The 15,051-nt window shown below is 41.9% G+C and overlaps 1 protein-coding gene across 2 annotated transcripts in view; it reads right to left on the reverse strand.

Annotated features, from left to right (window-relative positions):
• LOC139767326 (uncharacterized) overlaps positions 1-15,051 on the reverse strand; it is a 206,833-nt gene that overhangs the window by 106,412 nt on the left and 85,370 nt on the right. The window contains exon 1 of one of the 2 annotated variants that reach the window (XM_071696627.1): positions 5,703-5,957. The exons of the other annotated variant lie outside the window; for it this stretch is intronic. The gene's annotated coding sequence lies outside the window, so the exon portion shown is untranslated. Of the gene's footprint in view, positions 1-5,702; positions 5,958-15,051 lie in introns of those variants that run through there. 2 annotated transcript variants of the gene reach the window in all.

Here is a 15,051-nt window from a genome sequence, read left to right on the forward strand (position 1 = left end):
AGCAAGCAACTCGAAATGCAGAGATAATGGTGAAAGAAGGAAATGAAAGGGAAATTATTTCTCCGAGTAAAAGGGGCCACCAGGAGACGAAGTCAAGTTAATGGTGAAGAAATGTCTATCTGCTAACATGTGTGTTGTGTTGGCGTAACTTTCTTGCTTGTAGTGTGTGTGTGTGTGTGTGTGTGTGTGTGTGTGTGTGTGTGTGTGTGTGCCATTAATCTATCATGCAAATGAAATTTCCAACTTCTGCATCTCCAAATGAAATGACACACACTTAAGTTGGGGGAGGTGGGGGGTGTGGTGAGGTGGGGTGGGTGACGTCCCAAGGGAAGAGCGGATGAAAGGGGTGTAGGAAGGTGAGAGAGAGAGAGAGAGAGAGAGAGAGAGAGAGAGAGAGAGAGAGAGAGAGAGAGAGAGAGAGAGAGAGAGAGAGAGAGAGAGAGAGAGAGAGGAGGGGGGGGGGGGAAATTCACCCCCCCGCCTCCCTCCCTCAACTTGTGTTGGCACAAAGTTATCCCGAGAGAAAACTTTTCTCGCGCTGAACTCCCCTCCGTCAATTGGCCATACCACATAAGGTTTAGATGAAGGCTTATCATACACTCAGGGGTCTTGCCATACATTGTCTTAACCGTTTTCTTTTTTTTTAATCCACGTCACGCTAGTCAATATATACATCATAACAACTCCTTACGTCTCTTTTTACCAGCTTGAACTTTCTTAAAAAAAAAAAGAATGTCCAATATTGACCTGACGATAAACAAAAATTCAATAATAGAAACAAAAATATCCCAGTTTCGTGTCTAACCCAACTCAAATGTCTACCATTATATAATGAACGTGTCATATATCTAAATGTCTACCATTATATAATGAACGTGTCATATATATGGTGCTATCTATAATTACTACATCAAAAAAAAATTAAAAGTTATGACTGGAAATAGTAATGGTCTTACACAACTTAAGCTTTGAGAATAACTCTAGTAAGATGTCCTCATTACAGTTTCTGACACTCATCCAGGGGTGACAATACTCACCACACAAGGGCCTCTTGTTCTCTTTTAAAAGGGGTTTACACCACCATCAGCTTAATCCTCCATCTCTCTGGTCATCTGTTTATTGCTGTAGCACCATCAGCTTATAAATCCCCCCCGCCTTCCCCCACCAGCCTGGAGTGTAATCCACCAGGGGTCTGATCTAACCAATCCATATTCTCACCACACACTCGTCCACCACACCTTCCCTCAACCATCCCTCCTTCCTCTCACGTATTCCTGACCCTGTCACAGTCTCTCTCTCTCTCTCTCTCTCTCTCTCTCTCTCTCTCTCTCTCTCTCTCTCTCTCTCTCTCTCTCTCTCACCTCCACCCTTCAATTTAGCCACACTCTCACTGTCGCACTGCTTGCCTCCAGCACCTTCACACAGTCGCGCTGCTTGCCTTTGCTACACTCTTACAGTCGCACTGCTTGCCTCAAGCACTTCTCACAGTCGCACCGCTTGCCTTAGCCACACTCTCACAATGGCACTGCTTGCCTCAAGCACTTCTCACAGTCGCACTGCTTACCTCAAGCACTTCTCACAACGCACTCGGTAATCAATACCATCCACTCACACCCCACACGTCATTCATCTACTCGCTAAACAGGCATATCATCTTTCAATTGCCTTCATACTTGGCTTTTTACCCAAGACTTGAAGAAAAACGTAATAATACGACTCTGCTTGCAAGTTCCTAACGACCAGCAGCTTATGTGAGGGTCTTACTGAATCAGTATCCCAGAAATGAGTCCAATTAAGACGAATAATAATGCTAATAATAATAATAATAATGCTAATAATAATAATAATAATAATAATAATATAATGATAATAATAATAATGATAATAATAATAATAATAATAGTAATAAAGATAATAATAATAATAATAATGCACGAAAAATCCTTTGATAAAGGAATACATATCTACGGTGTGTACATACCTCCATCTCAACAACCACAAGGGGATACTTATCTACAGCAGCAACAACATACTCTACACTTGCTCTCAGCTGACATATCATATGAGGATATAACGAAATATAATAACGGTAACTGCAAACCAAAGCTGGTGGACGGGGCGCTGGTGTAGCCAAGCAAAGGTGTTTTTTTTAGGTCAGTTGTGGTACAGTTGGGCAAGCACACGTAGCATACAGAGCATGTCAAATGTAGCGAGACTGTAGAGAGTTGACCGTGTCTCTCACCAGCTCCTGCCCTGGAGGGTTTCTACGAGGGGAAACTCTAAGTTTGTGTACTGAAGGGGAAAAAGTAGAAGTATGGAAATGGGGGAAATGATTTATTTCCCCCCATCACAATAACCATGATCTTCCCATTACTCTTTCTCTCTACTTCACGTTACTTTCTGTACTTCCCATTCCTCTTTGTACTTCCCATTCCTCTTTGTACTTCCCATTCCTCTCTGTACTTCCCATTACTCTCTGTACTTCCCATTCCTCTTTGTACTTCCCATTCCTCTCTGTACTTCCCATTACTCTCTGTACTTCCCATTACTCTCTGTACTTCCCATTACTGTCTGTATATCCTATTCCTCTCTGTTTATCCTATTCCTCTCTAGTTCCCATTACTCTCTGTTACTTCCCATTACTCTCTGTACTTCCCATTCCTCTCTGTACTTCCCATTCTCTTTTCCTCATATCAGAATCTATCAACATCTTGAAGTGAATCATACACCTGGCCGGGATAGTTAATTACCAGTGTTAATTAATGTGAAAGAAAAAAATAATGTTTGTAGAGCAAACAGGAGCAAGAGGGAATATCAAAAATTCACCTGAACCTGACTGCAATGTACAAGAATACCAGGTACACTAAGCTGCCAGCCACTGCCCCTCACCCCTGTGATTTTACTCATCTACACTGTACGGGGAAGGAGAGAGTCCTACACTGGGAGGGGCTCCCTCCAGCTCTTGAAAATTAAGTCATAGAACGTTTTTTTTTTTCGTAACTCCCGTATGCTGTCAGTATTTCCAATGCTGATACTTCTACTAGTCCTCCAATAATCTGATGTTTATATTTGTATCACTCTACATCGTTTCGAACATGTCCTCTTGCTACGTTTCTTGTTATGAACTTAGATTCTGATCAAGATGTACTTTACTCTCTTTTTTTTGCTTCAAAGTCATTTATATAATACTTTAAAAAAAAAAAAAGCCACGGGTGATCCCAACATAATTCGTGGAATTCCCTATTGATATATCGTTCCTTGCCTTCTAAACACAGAAGATACCTCCCCCTTATTCTTAAGACACAGCTCCTTCACAAACGTCCAATGTACTAGTGTCAAATGCTTTCAGGCAATCCAGGTTTTACGCCGCCGGCTACGTTACGTTCCGATATCAGTTTTTATCTTACAACAAAAACGAAAAACAGATGAGAGTACACAGGTCTTTTGTTTTTAAACGTGATTGTCAAATATGATCGTCAAATATTGTTCGACATGTAACCTGCAACTGGTTTGAAAACATCAGGGCCAAACACTGGACGTATAACCTATAATTGCTTTACACATCATGGCCAAACATCACGGGTCAAGTCACCTACGATCAGTGGAAACATCACGACCAAACATCACTGGCCATATCACCTATAATGTTAAAACATCATGATCGAACATCACTGGTCATATCACCTATAATGTTAAAACATCATGATCAAACATCACTGGCTATATCACCTATAATGTTAAAACATCATGATCAAACATCACTGGTCATATCACCTATAATGTTAAAACATCACGACCAAACATCACTGGCCATATCACCTATAATGTTAAACATCATGATCAAACATCACTGGCCATATCACCTATAATGTTAAAAATCATGATCAAACATCACTGGCCATATCACCTATAATGTTAAAACATCATGATCAAACATCACTGGTCATATCACCTATAATGTTAAAACATCATGATCAAACATCACTGGCCATATGACCTATAATGTTAAAACTTCACGATCAAACATCACTGGCCATATCATCTATGTTAAAACATCACGACCAAACATCACTGGCCATATCACCTATAATGTTAAAACATCATGATCAAACATCACTGGCCATATCACCTATAATGTTAAAACTTCATGATCAAACATCACTGGTCATATCACCTATAATGTTAAAACTTCATGATCAAACATCACTGGCCATATCATCTATAATGTTAAAACATCACGACCAAACATCACTGGCCATATCACCCATAATGTTAAAACATCATAATCAAACATCACTGGCCATATCACCTATAATGTTAAAACTTCATGATCAAACATCACTGGTCATATCACCTATAATGTTAAAACTTCATGATCAAACATCACTGGTCATATCACCTATAATGTTAAAACTTCATGATCAAACACCACTGGTCATACCACCTGTAATGTTAAAACATCATGATCAAACATCACTGCTCATATCACCTATAATCTGTTGAAACATCATGACCACACATCACTGGTCATATCATCTACCATTAGTTGAAACATCATGGCCAAACATCACTGGACATAACAATTATAATCACCTGAAACATCTTGACCAAACATCACTGGACATAACACTTATAATCACCTGAAACATCATGACCAAACATCATTGGACATAACACTTATAATCACCTGAAACATCATGGCCAAACATCACTGGACATAACACTTATAATCACCTGAAACATCATGGCCAAACATCATTGGACATAACACTTATAATCACCTGAAACATCATTGGACATAACACTTATAATCACCTGAAACATCATGACCAAACATCACTGGACATAACACTTATAATCACCTGAAACATCATGGCCAAACATCACTGGACATAACATTTATAATCACCTGAAACATCATGGCCAAACATCACTGGACATAACATTTATAATCACCTGAAACATAGTGGCCAAACATCACTGGACATAATTATAATCACCTGAAACATCATGACAAAACATCACTGGACATAACACTTATAATCACCAGAAACATCATGGCCAAACATCATTGGACATAACACTTATAATCACCTGAAACATCATGGCCAAACATCACTGGACATAACACTTATAATCACCTGAAACATCATGACCAAACATCATTGGACATAACACTTATAATGACCTGAAACATCATGGCCAAACATCATTGGACATAACACTTATAATCACCTGAAACATCATGACCAAACATCACTGGACATAACACTTATAATCACCTGAAACATCATGATCAAACATCACTGGACATAACATTTATAATCACCTGAAACATCGTGGCCAAACATCACTGGACATAATTATAATTACCTGAAACATCATGACAAAACATCACTGGACATAACATTTATAATCACCAGAAACATCATGGCCAAACATCACTGGACATAGCACTTATACTCACCTGAAACATCATGGCCAAACATCACTGGACATAATTATAATCACCTGAAACATCGTGGCCAAACATCACTGGACATAACACTTATAATCACCAGAAACATCATGACCAAACATCACTGGACATAATCATAATCACCTGAAACATCATGACAAAACATCACTGGACATAACACTTATAATCACCAGAAACATCATGGCCAAAAGAAACTGATCAATATGTTAACTTCGTCACTTACCTTCCTCCTGCTGGCAGGTGTCCAATGATGGGGGCCATGGAAGCCATCAAGTCATGAGTGATGAGGATCTCACGAATTAAATCACTCCACTGATCGTCCCATTACACTCTTTTCTGCTTTCATATATATATATATATATAATTTCTGATGGTTCTATTGCAGTGAAACCCATTTCTAATGATCAAAATAATGCAGTGCTTCACCCCATTATTTTATTCATCGTCCCATTACACTCTTTTCTGCTTTTATATATATATATAATTTCTGAAGGTTCTATTGCAGTGAAAACCATTTCTAATGATTAAAATAATGCAGTGCTTCACCCCATTACTTCATTCATCGTCCCATTACACTCTTCTGCTTTCATATATAATTTCTGATGATTCTATTGCAGTGAAAACCATTTCTAATGATCAAAATAATGCAGTGCTTCACCCCATTATTTCATTCATCGTCCCATTACACTCTTTTCTGCTTTTATATATATATAATTTCTGATGGTTCTATTGCAGTGAAAACCATTTCTAATGATCAAAATAATGCAGTGCTTCACCCCATTATTTCATTCATCGTCCCATTACACTCTTTTCTGCTTTTATATATATATAATTTCTGATGGTTCTATTGCAGTGAAACCCATTTTTATCAAAATAACTTAGTGCTTCACCCCATTACTTTATTCATCGTCCCATTGCACTCTTTTCTGCTTTCATATATAATTTCTGATGGTTCTATTGCAGTGAAACCCATTTCTCATTATCAAAATAACAAAATAACTAAGTGCTTCACCCCATTATTTCATTCATCACTATAATCACTAATTAATGGCTTTAGATTTCCATGGACTGATCACACCAACTGAGATAATGTCACATTTCCACTACACTCTTCACGATTCACTGACCCACGCAAGTCTCCCAGTCCGGTCGGACACCTTCACTAACATAATCCATTCTCGTACTAGAAAAAAAAATATTCATTTAATGTTCTCATTGCAAGTATATCCGACGTTATTTTTTCTTTTTCTGTTACACACTCGATACAATAATGTCTTCGTTGGAGATACATCACCACATCATAATATTCCCGTGTTACCATGACGCACTGAAGCCGAAAAACGTTATTTTCTAACACGAAGGAACATTTCCATGATCCAGCAAATAGAAGACATTCATGTCTGTGTTCTCTTGTACCTCAGTGTCACGAACGTATCATCAGGCACTCAGTATGTACGGGTCGTCAACCCTTTGCCTCACTCACACCTCGAGCCCGGTCTGGGCAGAACTGACCTTCGCGGGAATGCCCCAGGGGTATGTAAACAAAAGGTCACACAACAAACATGTTGTAAAAAGAGAAATTTCTCCTTTGATTACATTCGTATCTTTGTGAAACTTGACAGCAAACGGTAATAAGAGTTTGGCTACAATTACATCACCTGGTTAATGGGTCTTGATTAATATATACATACATATACGAATTCTCGAGCCGACCCTCCGCGAATATAAACGCGCGCCAACTGGTTGTGGGCGGGGCATAGGGCATTTGAAATCATTTAGCGTTCTGCTGTGGACGGCGCACGCGCGTAACGGTCACAACGTACTGTTTTACGCCACGTCTCAAGGTTGAGCTGTGTAAGGAGGAGATCTGCTAGGAGGGGGGGGTGGTCTTTCTTCGTCTCGTGGTACTCAACGAAGACCAGGTGGCCTTTGCAGACTTATTTGGTAAAAGTAAGTACGTACATTTATCTCCTGTAGTACTCTAGGCTATGGTCTTAGGACACACTACGACACACACACATTAGTGGACGGTGTGGCGAGGCTACTTTCTTACGTGTTCAAACAACAGATCAATCCTTACGTGTTCAGATAACAGATCAGTTCTTACGTGTTCACAGAACGGATCAGCTCTTACGTGTTCAAAAAACAGATTAGCTCTTACGTGTTCAGGGAACAGATCAGTTCTTACGTGTTCAAAGAACAGACCGGCTCTTATGTGTTCAAACAAACAGATCAATCCTTACGTGTTCAAAGAATAGACCAGCTCTTACGTGTTCAAAGAAACGATCAGCTCTTACGAGTTCAAACAACAGATCAATCCTTACGTGTTCAGATAACAGATCAGTTCTTACGTGTTTAAAGAACGGATCAGCTCTTACGTGTTCAAACAACAGTCAATCCTTACTTGTTCAGATAACAGATCAGTTCTTACGTGTTTAAAGAACGGATCAGCTCTTACGTGTTCAAACAGATCAGCTTTTACGTGTTCAAAGAACAGACCAGCTCTTACGTGTTCAAAGAACAGACCAGCTCTTACGTGTTCAAACAACAGATCAGTTTTTACGTGTTCAAAGAACAGACCAGCTCTTACGTGTTCAAACTACAGATCAGCTCTTACGTGTTCAAACATCCTGATTAAAAGCCATTCGTGAGAACAGCAAGCCCCATTGGGAACATTCTATGTGATGCAACTAAGTATATACAACTCATAGTAAAATGATGATAACAAACAGCTAATGAAAAATGAATGGCATATGTGCCTGACAGCACGTCGACCCCGGTATACCATATCGTTCCAATTCGCTCTATTCCTTGTACGCCTCTCACCCTCCTGTATATGTTCAGCTGAGCCCCGGTCGCAAAACAATACAAAAACATGATGGGGATCTGTCAGGCAGCGCTAACATTAGCAATGTAGCACAGTGCTGTCTGCTACCAACCACAGTCGAGTCTTATCGTATACACAGTCAAGGAGCAACAGATTACCAAAACGCGGGTCTAGAATGAAAACCAAACCTCATGTTACTATGTCAGACTTGCCCTAGTCATGGAATACGGTCATGGGTGGTCAAGAAGGGAGGGTGTGTGTGTGTGTGTGTGTGTGTGTGTGTGTGGGTGACTGGTATTTCTTCCTGATGCGTTGTCAGGTGGCCAGTTGACATCTATGGTTAAGATGTGGTATCACAGATCAGCGGCTCTGACCATCTGCATCTATCAAGCTCCTTGAGGCGCGAACTGATCTGATTTCACTCGTGGAAATGGACACAAATCTGTAGGGCAAACCTCTCACTCCGAACGAGACGAAGTAAATGTGTCTTTAAAGATGGTTAACATACGGGAGTTCGAGCGTTTTGAAGTAGTGCCACAGATACATTTAACAATAAACGTGATAACTAATTCGCATCAAATCCATGATTGACTTTACCTGCGCTTCCTTAGTTGCAAAAATTTTTTTTTTACAAATGTTTCTCAGACGTATCTTTATTACCTTTTTTTTTTTTTTATTCCTACCACGCTAATCTACGAGTTTCTGACCCCGTCCACGATCAGCGAAGGGAGCCCGTGTGTGTGTTACTGCTTAAATCACTTTTTGTCAATGTGTGGTAAGGCACGGTGGTGGTGAGGGAAGGTATGGCTCGAGTCTTCAGCAGGAACAAGCAGACGAGGACCGGAAGGACTGTATCTGCTAAGTGCTTTTAGAATGTACTGCAGTCATGGGCTACCCCTCTGGTACCTCCCCCACTCCTTGCTTGTGCAATATGCCCGGGGAAGCTGTCGTTTCGTCCATACCTTCTCCAAAGCATGAGAGCGTTTTAGGTACTTCTATCTAACGCTGATGATCAATATTTGATTACTATTTGAGTGCCACGGGGAGAGAGTCAACACTCAGTGCTGCCCCCGTCTCTTAACCTTGTGTATATGCACCGTGTCTTTACGTATATGTGTGTATGTACACACTCATACCCCAGCCTGAGCCATGTGTGTGTGTGTGTGTGTGTGTGTGTGTGTGTGTGTGTGTGTGTGTGTGTGTGTGGAGGGCATTACGTGAGCGGTCGTGGAGCCCAGGTTTCCAGGAACCACATCCGACCATTAGCAGCCAATTACCACCACCCATTACCACCTAACCACCTCCTCCTCCTCCACCACCACCACCACCTTCTCCACCACCATAACGTCTCCATCAGCCTCTCCCCCACCACCACCACCGTCTCCACCACAACGTCTCCATCAACCTCTCCTCCCCCACCACCTTCTCCACTAACGTCTTCACCAGCCTCTTCCCCACCACCACCACCTTCTCCACTAACGTCTCCACCAGCCTCTTCCCCACCACCACCACCTTCACCACTAACGTCTCCACCAGCCTCTTCCCCACCACTACCACCTTCACCACAACGTCTCCATCAGCCTCTCCTCCCCCACCACCACCACCGCCTCCACCACAACGTCTCCATCAGCCTCTCCTCCCCCACCAGCAGTGGCTGGTCAGCTGGGGGCTCGCCACCACAGGCCAGGCTGGGTTCTACCTACACTCTCCGGCCATTAGCATATAAATCGTTATATTCTCGCCTCCATAATCTGATACACCAGCCGACGGCCGGATCCGTTACGTGCGAAATGTTCTTCATTACCCTCTCATGGGCTGGGATTAGCCCAATCACCATGAAAGCTAGCACTGTTTACACGTGGGTTGATTTGCCTAATCATCATGTATTAACATGTTGGCTTTACCTGTGTGCGTGTGTGTGTATATAATAGCCCAATCAGCATGAGAGATTGGTACAGCTCACAGGTGAAAGGATTAGTCTAATCGCCGTCAGAGCTAGTGTTGGGGATTGGTATATCGTAACGGTGGATTAGCCCACTCAACGTGGAGAGTATTAGTAACGTCGTAGTACATGCATCACACTCACAACCATTGCTGACCTCTGTACATCATGGCATATAACTGTGTTGCCCCCCCCCAAAAAAAAAAAAAAAACAGGGTAACACGACCTCCATTAGCAACTTCGACCCAATAGGATTCTATACAGTTGGCGTATTGGCTGAAAACCCACCTCAAATCACTCCCACTCCTCCTCCCTCAGCTGGTGGGCGAGGATGCACCTCATGACCCGTAGCTTTTCCATGAATTCGTTCAGGAGTAAAATCCTCCATCAAAGACCAGCTACAACCATAGACTTAGGGATTCATTTATTTTCGAAATAATAGCACTTCCTTCAGCATATAACCGGCCTTTTCTCATTTATTTTCGAAATAATAACACTTCCTTTAGCATATAACCTGCCTTCTTTCATTCATTTTCTAATTAGTAACACTTCTTTTAGAACATATAACCTGCCTTTTTCATTCATTTTCGAAATAATAACACTTCCTTCAGCATATAACCTGCCTTTTTTCATTCATATTCAAAATAATAACAACACTTCCCTCAGCATATAACACGTCTTCTTTCACTTTATTTTCGAAATAATAACACCAGGCTATTTTCCCCCCTAGCGCTGAAAATTCGTATCACAAAAACGGCACTGTTAATGATGGGTAAAGGTGTACCATATGTAACCAGGTCCTGTTGTGCATCATGCAACAACCAATTATGCAACAAAGATATTTATTTTTCGGCCGATAATTAAAAAAAAAAAGATTTTTTTTTTGTACTCTGTGTATGTCAGAATATCATATGGACAAAAACGAATTCCAGATGACATAATAAAATTGTTAGGTAGGACGAGAGTTATGTGTATATATTGCATTTTGATTACACAACAATGAATCATTCTGGTGTATATATATATATATATATATATATATATATATATATATATATATATATATATATATATATATATATCTAGGACCTTCCCTTGTGGGGTTTCTGGTGTTTAAAGGCTGCGCAGCATCCAGTAGCATGGAAATGATATACTCCTTTGGAGGAAGAAGTTCCTCAGTTGTACCCCTTTCTGTTACTAAGTATATAACATTCATACACTATATTTTCTACTTTATCTTATCCCTCATTCAACCATCACATGACCGCGTTTGTATATCATTAATCTAATAGTGTTTCTCATGTCTAGTTTTGTTAGGCTCCTTGTCTTTCTATTGGCATTTCTGTAAAAAAAAAAAAACATATGATTTCATAGCTTTATTTCTAATTCGATCTGATATTTATGACGATGATGGATAGATAGATAGATAGATAGATAGATAGATAGATAGATAGATAGAGAGAGAGAGAGAGAGAGAGAGAGAGAGAGAGAGAGAGAGAGAGAGAGAGAGAGAGAGAGAGAGAGAGAGAGAGAAACCTTCTCAAGGCATACCAATAACAGCAGGACTACAGGCGATGGCGTTGAGAACTGTGAGCCACCATACCATCATCACTGAGGCAGGGAACACACAGGAGGAAAGGGAGCCTCGCTCACGCTACTGTGGCTGACGCAAGGAGGAGCTGCTAGGCAAATTACGACACAGACGAAACCCGATTTGCTTCCAACGAACATCACAACCCTTTCTCGCGATCGGCTAGCGGCCCGTACTTCCCGATCCTCTAAATCGGAAGTCTGCATTTCTTTTTTTTTCCAGCTTAGACCTAGACTAAAGTTGGATGGCTGGCTGGTTGGTTGGTTGGCCTGGTAATAGATGAGTTCGTAGGAGTTCCTTCATTTGGTTACTAGGCCGAAGACCATCTAGGTCTTCACCAACGATGTCTCGTGTTCCAGGAATATTTTGATGCTTTCCACTGACCTAGAGAAAGCTCAGTTGGTTGGCTGGCGGGTCTCGTAAATTGGGGTGGGTTCGTGCGAGTTCCGTCATTGGGTTCCAGGACAAAAGACCATCCAGGTCTTCTCCAGCGATGCCTTGTGTTCCAGGGGCGTTCTATTGCTTTCCATTTTCTTTTCCATAAAAGTACCCGACACAGAGCGGGGTAAAAACAAACCACTACCTGTGGCCATCTGGGTTGTCAAGAGAAGCGGCCATCTGGGTTGTCAGGGGAAGCGGCCATCTGGGGTGTCAGGGGAAGCGGCCATCTGGGGTGTCAGGGGAAGCGGCCATCTGGGGTGTCAGGGGAAGCGGCCATCTGGGGTGTCAGGGGAAGCGAAGGGCGAGAGGACAAAAAAAAAAAGGGGGGGGGGGGATCCTGATGATATCAATTTACGTCTCTCGTGTGTGTCTGCAGACCCGACTCGTTATGGCGGAAAGGTTATATAGGAAGAGGAAAAAAAACAAAACCGAACGATGGAAGAAAATTCCACAGCCACAGTTTCATTCGTCGAGAAACAAGTATAACAAATACCCAAGCTAATCTGTTCTGACGCATCCCAGAAGTATTTGTCATGTTCTCTTTAGTCTAAGGGTCATCGCCAGGCAGGCATCTGGGGGTCACGGCTACGCTTCTGGAGGTCTTGGCCAGGCACCTGGGGGTCATCACCAGCTAGTAATGATCCACAAGATGCCTGGCCAAGACCTCCAGAAGCGTAACCATGACCCCAGATGCTTGGCAAGTGCGTGGCAAGCAACCAGTCAACCGGATCCACTTCATGACATCGGAGACCAGCAAGACAAGGTACTCATCTCCCCAGAAGACTTCAGTGTCAGGCGGGCGGTCGCGTTGGACAAGATACAATCAAGCCTGCAACATGTCGGGAGCAAGCAATGAGGCGCAGGTTGTGTGGGGGTGTGCTGCTGGGGGTGTTAATGCTCTGATCATGAGGATACGAACGTCTCTTGAGCACAACGGAACACGGCCACTGAAGACAACGTTACAAAGCCCTTGGGAACAGTGGTACAAAGAAAGCCCTTGACAACGGACGGTAGTACAGTCCTTAAGAGCGACAGCACACAGCCCTTGAGCACGATGGTACGACTTTTGGTCTTTGACCTGAGAGGACCCCTGGCTCGTATGATGGTAACTTGCGCTCATTTCCTGTAAATCACGTTATTTCACTGTAAACAAAAGGTTTGTGCTACGAAAGCCACGTATATCATTTTCTAAGCCGAGATTTCACTGTAAACAGAAAAGGTTTGCGCACCAGTCTACATCAACACCATCTAAAGAGCTACTTTCATCAACAGAATTTCCTACAATCACTTTTTTAAGACCTTTCACATCATCCTAACACCAACAATGGCGTTGAACTGTTTCTCACCAGCTCTTTCATATTTCCTGTGACGAATTTCTCTACTAATGTATATAAATCAGTATATAAATCTCCCTGGCCATCGCTTTATATATTTCGTCATTGGTCTTCACTTCCACTCGCTGGCTGGATGTGACTGTAAGCCTGAGAGTCATATTTCGCCACTTTGTTGGGTTATGGGGCAGTATAGGGTACAGACTGTCAATGGTTCCACTCAGTAACTGGGCCACTATAACTGAATTACACAAGTCACACGATGAGTGAACTACTTAATGAGTGAACTACTTAGTGAGTGAACTACTTACAGTGGGTAGAATTGGGATAGTTCCCAAGGTTTCGGGTCAAGAGAATTACATTTTTCATCCATTACTTTGTATTCTTTTGACCTGCTGATTTATATCTTCAGCCAGTCTTTCCTTGCCTCCTCTTTGGCCTAAACGTTCTCCCAAGGGATACAGGAGCCACGTGGCATTCCAGATATATCATTTTTAAACCGAGAATTTAACCACTCAGCCAAGTTAAGACTCTTCAAACACCGTGTTCTTTACCGTGTGTTAACGAGTGTTTGATTACATCTGGGCCGTCTTTCTTCCCATCCACCACACTACCAAACACCCACACGTGCAGACGATACAAGCGTTTCCGTACGTATCACTGCTGGAGATCTAAAGACTTTTCTCGAGAGGATCACACTCTTCAGATAAGATATGAAAAATGAGTCGCAATTGCGAAAGAAATCACGCTAGACCGTGTTCATCGTATGCCCGCCCGCGCCGTGCCGTGGTGCCGAAATTAATCCGCTGAAAATATGTTCTCGTGCAAATTTGCCCTGACAACATATACCGTGGTCTAAAATACTCTGGTGAAGATATACTCTCGGAGAAAATATACTCAAGTAAAAAATAATACGCCGGAGCGAAATTACGGGTGAAAATATGCTCGGGGGAAAATATGCGTTCATAATAGTACGTTCTGGTGAAAATGAACGCCAGTAGAAGTTTAATGCTGGGGAACAACACAGAGGGCGAATGTTTGTCATCCCCATCTCCTCCCCATCCACGAGAGGAGGTGTGGTAGGAACAGAAAGCATTACAGAAAGGGTAAATGATAAACAAAATACCAGTAAAGCCCAGTAGAAGAATGAACAATGATAATTAAACAAATATGCAAGCAAGACTAACGAAGGAGCATCATTGCTTCATTCTAGACGCATGTTTAGTGTGCCAAATGTAACTGTTTGTGAACTTTACCGTGTTTTTGATACATGCAGAAGTGTGGCTGAATGACTAATTCGCAGTTGCTGACCAATGGATCTAACATCATCCCAAGCGGACACTGAATCATTACACTGATTAAGACAGTTCATAGATATGAGTGAGGATATGTCTGTTGATGGTCTGAGGAGTGTTCTTTATCACACACACACACACACAC

The sequence above is a fragment of the Panulirus ornatus genome, chromosome 59, assembly GCF_036320965.1.
Source record: "Panulirus ornatus isolate Po-2019 chromosome 59, ASM3632096v1, whole genome shotgun sequence".
Lineage (NCBI taxonomy): Eukaryota > Metazoa > Arthropoda > Malacostraca > Decapoda > Palinuridae > Panulirus > Panulirus ornatus.